Here is a 7027-nt window from a genome sequence, read left to right as displayed (position 1 = left end):
CAGCACTAAACTCAATGTGGTTCCGACCATTAGAAACAGACAGACGAGCAGTATCGGTAAGAGAGGTCACATGCATGTTTAAAATGAAACTCACCTGAATCAGTTACTTCAAGGTGAAAGTCTATTTGTGACTTCCACATAAGTCATCTTTGTATTTAGTCCAATGTTTCTTACATTTAAGGATGAAGATTTATTTTATTCTTTATTTAAAAAGTTTAGCCCTACATTTTTGTTTTAATTGACTTGCTATTCTGACTGCCTTCCGTAATGTATAGTATATCTGTTACAGACGCCGATATTTAACAGCCTCGGTTACATTGTGGGTATCTCTATGTTGACATTCCGGGAAACTACCTGGGCTATTACCGTATTAGTAAGTGACATTTTGACCAGAAAATACTAAATACGTACTACATAAATATTCTCTGAAAATAAATATTTGCTTGAAATTTCAAATTTATTGTTTCACATTTAATACGTCACGTGACATCACCAGTTTATTGTTTAAAATTGTAAACTTTTACGTTATATTGAAACATATTTAAAATCCAAGAACGCCTGGTATTAAACCCGTAATAAGATTAGCCATAATGCATAATTTTTCTTTGTTGTAGATGATAAATCCAGCAAACAGCTTTCCAATTGCACCGGAAGTGAGCTTGCGTGGGCCAATCATTCCAGGGTTCCAGGGGGCGCTGTTACACAGTGTTCCAGCATCCATCTTTGACAACGGCATGGAGATAGGTGGATGGGCTGTTCGAGCTACATATTCGGTATGCTTATTTTAATCACCTAAATACTCAATAGTTATCTGATTTGCTCTCTAACAATGTTGATTATTCGCAGCTACAAAGTTATGGACTTTTTCATGAGAACGAGTTGTGTTTCTTATATATGTTCACCCTTAATCTCTAAACAGTATTTTCAAATCTATACCTGTTATCGTTTGTTTGTTTTTATTTCAGAAAACTGATACGATATTCCAACAGTACTTGTGGCTTGGCATGCTGACGATAATACTACAATCAGGAAACCTCGTGTTTGGAGGAAAGGTAAGCGTGATGGAAATTCAAGACACATTTGTAGGCCCCTATCCATAAATGTACTGACGTATCTTAAACTAAAATAAGAAGGAAGCCTTGGTCATATTATTTAAACAGATTGGTATCAAGACGCAATGCATCAAGGTGACGAAGCCTTAATTTGATGTCAGCTTCGCGTTAACCTCTAAGTAACTTAGATGAGCATGATTTCAATTCTGTGCCGCAGAACAAATTGTTGAGAGAAACTCTCAAGTGGCATTTAAAATTATATACCTAGCGCAGCCTGATGAATGTGTTCAGCTCTGATAAACAGATATGAAGCCGCGATAACCCTTTGTGTGTTGGTAATAATTCATAGCAAAGTAAAGAGAACTGAGAGTTCAACTATTTATTATATTACATGTAATAAATATCAATTTATTTAACAAAGGTACTCATTTCATTGTATAGCTTGAATGCCGCCAGTTATGCATGATTTATGAAAGACTCTCATAGAAGCTGAGGATCGTTGTGTATGGTTTTACCCACAGGCTTCTTTATCCTTATTATTTTTCAGTTTCAGCCGGTGACTGAGCCATTTTGTGCCGATCTACCATTCAGTTTTATCTGTAAGTGTACTCACCCAAATCTTTGGCTAAATCAGCATACAGCACTGATGCTTTCTCTTGATTTCCTTTTCTAAATTCTGAACGTTTCATTGGCGCCTTGCACGTAAGGTACTGAAGTAATTGGTTTGGTTTATGTAATTAACAAAAATCTGTTCCATACAGTTGTAGATTGGTACAAAAGAAGACTTTTATCATCAGTGACCATCTTTCCAATTTAAAATCTTCTCATCAGATTTGTAATATAGTTATAATAACGTACATATTGAAGGGTTTATGATTTGCATACTTAATGAGGGTTATGCCTCACGGAGGGTCCTATACTTCATGGAGGGCCATTTTTGAGTCATTGGCATGATGTATTGTCTTCGTAAACCTCGTCCGATCGGTTTGATCAGTATGTCTCAAATCCAGCTCTCGCTGATACTTGTGGGACTTTAATTCTGAAATTTGATCAGGTATATCAAATATACCTGAAGAGGTGTTGTTTATTCTTGGCACTGGTTTTCCCCACCCAAAAACGCCTATGCACCATGTAAGAGAAAAGTTCTTAAATATGATGTTAAAAAACATTTAAATAAATCAAAATAAATTTAAATATATTTTACGGTGTATCTTTCATTTCCACAGGTAAGGTCACGACTTTGGTCCAGGCGGAGATTCCCGATCGTCGTGGCCAAATTCCGCCGAGTGCGGGCCTCGTCACTTTTGGGCTGAACGAACGGACCGAGACATTGATTTACAGGTAACTGTTGGCTTCTTTCTGTCATAGTATGCGCAGTAGGTATTACGAGAATAATTAAAGCTGCTGATGGTCAGAAAGTACAATCTGTGTAATTTCAATATGGCCTGTGGTCTTAAAGTCAGCCTTGATTAAAGGTACAGGTACAGGTTGCACGTGACTTCATCATCATGGCAGAACAGTAGCCCCGTCAGCCACATTGTCATTTTAACATGGGCTGGTATATAGATTACTGTAATATGTCTGCCAGAAGTGGGTCATGTAACCCCTATATTATCGATTGTACTTTTCAACACCAGATTTTACTGACTAAAGTGTCTGAAAAAAAAAGCGTTTTCCGCCGAAACAACAGATTTTGACATTTAAAGGTGTTCTACTTTGCTCTGTGTTTTCAGCATCACGGTCCGTGAATTGAGAGAAAAGGAGAAAGTTGTGGATGCGTTCTTTGAGAGGAACGGTCAGCGCATAGGCTTCATAAGTTCTCAGGGCTTCCGGACTGCCTTTTGGAACGACCGCACCATTGTGTCTACGGTTTGTCACTAGTTTTTTCTAGCCCCACTTTTGTAAACAATGGAACACTCAAAGCAGCTGAAAGGTCTTTGGATTAAAATTTAGGCCTTTTTACGAAAATGACATATGGAAATGATGTTAATACCAGGATGCGGGGGTTGCGGACGCATCCCTTCGCTAGGCAAAAATGTTCCGCTCAAGTCGACGAAAAACATATTTTAGCCTATATTTCTTACCTAGCTCTTAACATTCATTCCTCAGATATTTGCTGTAGCCTATATAGACCAATATTTCAATTTCGTACCAATTTACTAAATAGTATATAGGTCTATTTACATCTGACAAGACAGATTCCGCAGTTTTACTTACTGTTCGTAACTCTGGAACCCATGACAATAAATAGTATATCTATTTATTAATCTAATATCCCCACGCCTACGCAGCCCCTGGACCCTCGCTTAATAAACTGTGATAGTCGTTTCGCTCTTGTCAAATCCCCCCCCCCCAACCCCCACCACCCCCGGTGAAGATCCACGCTACGTCCCTTAATACAGTGATGACTTAAATACATGTATTAATATATATTTGGGTAGGGTTGTTCGAAACTGTCTGATTTATTAGGAGATTTAACTGTAAGACAAGTCTTCACTTGAACTAAGCCCCAAAACGATTATGCGTAGGCCCTCCATTAAATCTAAACTATGTGCTGCTTTTATGTCTATCATTGGGATTGGGACAACTTCATTGACAGTTGGGTGCCGGTAAAAAATCTGACTAAAAAGTCCGACTTACACCGGTATGAGGTAATAAAGGCTTGGACAATCGAACTTCTATTAATTGGCGATTGTTTATTCAGGGTACGATCCTACTTTCCCCCGAGTTGTATGAAGGTTTGAGTAGTGGCGACATCTATGTGGGCATCATCACAGAAAGACCAGAGAATGGACGTAACTCGTCACGGACAGATATGCAGGGTGTACTGCCTGTATTTCAGGTGAGATAAGGTCGGGGTTGAGGGGTGTAACTACGGTGGAAAGTGTAGTCGTTAAAATTTCACACTAGTCATATTAACCAATATGCACTGGTTTGCATCGTGTTAATGTGATTGTACATTAAATGTAATAAAAACAGAGCAATTTGAGTAATTCTGTACAGTGACGACTAATAATTTCCACATATCATCACTGCGTTTTTTGTGGTACTTAAGACTGCTTAAGAGGGCGTCTACGTTGCTGTGTTTTAAGCATATTTGAACAGTTAGAAAAAAATTCTAACTGAGGTAAACTGAGAAGTGCTTTGGTTTTACTTTCTACGCTGTAGTCTTTTATATTCTAAACATCATCCGGGGTTTAAAAATCGCCTACACCATTTGACGACCGTCCAGACGACTTGGCGAATATGCCTGTACAAAAAAGGGGGTACACGTAGTTGACCGGTAGATTTCATGTTGAACATGCATTACATCACTGATGGTTAAAGTAAACCGAATGGTCCAGACGGCTGACATGAATAACTGGCGATGAGATGCCCGACTCTGTGTCGCTTTGTTCGAAACCAGGTGTGGTATTAGCCAATTTTCAGCAATAAAATTTGTGCTGTACACAGAAAGTGTAATCCGAAAAACGAAAGACTATATATGACAAGCACCAATCTGATATGCTCTGACTTATAATAATTCTGAAAGTCACTACTGGTATGCGACCGTAAGATTGTCTTCCTCGAAAACCTGTAAAACAATGAAGTAACAGAAAGCTAAACAATGAAGTAAGGCTCATTATACAGACAACTAAAAACTATCCATAAAATACTTTCATTTACTTTTTTTCGGATTTTTTAGAGTATTGAAAGGCATTGAAATATTTGAATATTATAGTGGGCTTTGTAGGCCATACTGACGGTATCAAGGAACTCTGACGTCAAATCACCTTTTTTTCCTGATCTTCACCAGAAGGAAGGTATTTTTGGAAACATTTTTTCTGTGATCCTTTACTCATAAATAAAAAGAGTTATTCCAACATTCAGTGTCGTAATTAGAGTTGGACAAACTTGCTGTGTTCCTAACCTCTTATAGCACGGTCCATAAAGCCCGCCTTAAAATTCAAATGTTTGAGCGCGTTTAACTCTTTTCGCCAAAAAAAAAAATGAAAGTATATTTATGCATAATTTTAAGTGGTCTATCTAGTGACACTTACTTCAAGTTCTAGAGGTTTTTTCTTTTAAACAAACAATTTAATGGTGGAATCATTGCTGTAAAGCCACAGCAGCAGTTTCTGGTGACACCTGGGCATTGCTGTAACACGGCATGACCGACTCGCTGATCTCACCTTCTCTTCTGTTTATGTTCACATGTTATAGAACTTCCTGTCGACAACTCCCTCGTCATTGGCACAGCCTGTTACCACAACCGTCACCTCATTAATGGTCACAACCACCAAGAAGGATGGTAAGATATTAGCTGGTCATAAAATATATAGCAAAAGCAAAACAGCATCTTCGTACGAAATAATTTCAAAATACTTTCAACATTGGATCGTTTATCCATGATGAAAATGGTCTACATGTAAGCCTGTGTCAAGACGTAAGCTTACCTACATAGCTACAAAACATACAAGTCATTAAATCTGTGGAAAATATATTTTTGGTTTAATAATTTTTTTTGTATTTATACCCTGTTAAACGCTTTTCTTGAATTCGAGGTAATATTTCCAAATACTATTGTCTGGTCTTAGATGCCTTTTGGTTACTGCTTTGGGAAACAGTCACGGTGTGTGGGAAGTAATCCAAATATAGTAACCTACACACAAAATACGGGACAAAAGTCGTTTCCGTGAATGTAATGTATTTGCTTCAAGTGTCCTCGGGGGCCTCAGTGGCTGAGGGCATTAACGCCAGCGCGGCGCAGTGACCCAGGATCCTCTCACCAGTGCGGTCGCTGTGAGTTCAAGTCCAGCTCATGCTGGTTTCCTCTGCGGCCGTACGTGGGAACGTTTCCCAACAACACGCAAATGGTCGTGGGCATCCCCAGGCTCTGTCCGGTTTCCTTCCACCATAATGCTGGCAGCCGTCATGTAAGTGAAATATTCTTGATGACGGCGTAAATCACCAATCAAATCAATCAAATATCCTCTTTACGGTTCACTGGCTAGCTTACAGCTAGTGGGTGCGTACTCAAGTGTGTATTTTTTATGGAACTATATCCTCTATCTGTTCCGATTTGTCCACTTAAAACCTTCATGCGAAAGTCAAATGACAAGTTTTCGTATATACCAAAACATGGTTATTGACATCTTGAGATCATTTTAATTGTTATCACGACTTTATTTGTGTTTTTCACACATAGTGGCTACCTGCACAACTTTGGATTACGCCCGAGCAAACGTCTTCTTGGCAAGGTGAGATTATTGTAAACTATTAATGACTTCATTTATGAGGCATATGTCTACTTCGACAACACGGGCTGACGCTTCGGTTTTAGTCGTGTGAGTTCAGAGTAATAGCTTTTTGGCCAGTGTCAGGACTCAGGGTCCAGTTGTTCAAATGTGTATTAGCTGACAGTTAAGCCCTGTATTAACTTTAGTTTGGACAAAAGTCAAGTCAGTTCTGTATTAGGCCAAGACTAATCCATACAGATTTAAGATTGGCTAAACTTTAAATGCACTTTTGAACAAGCAGCCCCAGGACCCCAGATGCGGTCGAACGTCATAAAGTTTAATAGGTAGCTTGTGAGGTCCTTTGTTTTTCTGCGGTTGGTTTTCTGGCCATTTTGTTTTTCACGCTTAAACCTGACCGACCTAATATCAGTGGCAAACTGCTGAATAAGACGTATAAAGCATCAAATAAATACAATAAATGAAAGAAATTTGCTTGCCCCTGGAAACTTACTTATGTTACTCTTCCACATTTCCAGGGTACATCTGTGCTGGTAAAAACAAGATGCCTGCTGTTAGACAAGAGAGAACACGTCCGATTGACTACATAAGTGACAGATGATGAGTCTGATGGTTTTCTTGGGACAGTTTCTTGTTCGTTTCACCATTTAGAGATTTTGTTGATGTTTTGAACCTTCACTGTCATTTCCCTGTTGCGACATTTTTCACAGTTGTGATAAGTTTCGCCTCTACGAGGAG

Source organism: Liolophura sinensis, chromosome 1 (assembly GCF_032854445.1).
Source record: "Liolophura sinensis isolate JHLJ2023 chromosome 1, CUHK_Ljap_v2, whole genome shotgun sequence".
Classification (NCBI taxonomy): Eukaryota; Metazoa; Mollusca; class Polyplacophora; order Chitonida; family Chitonidae; genus Liolophura; species Liolophura sinensis.
Note: the sequence above shows the minus strand (reverse complement) of the source record.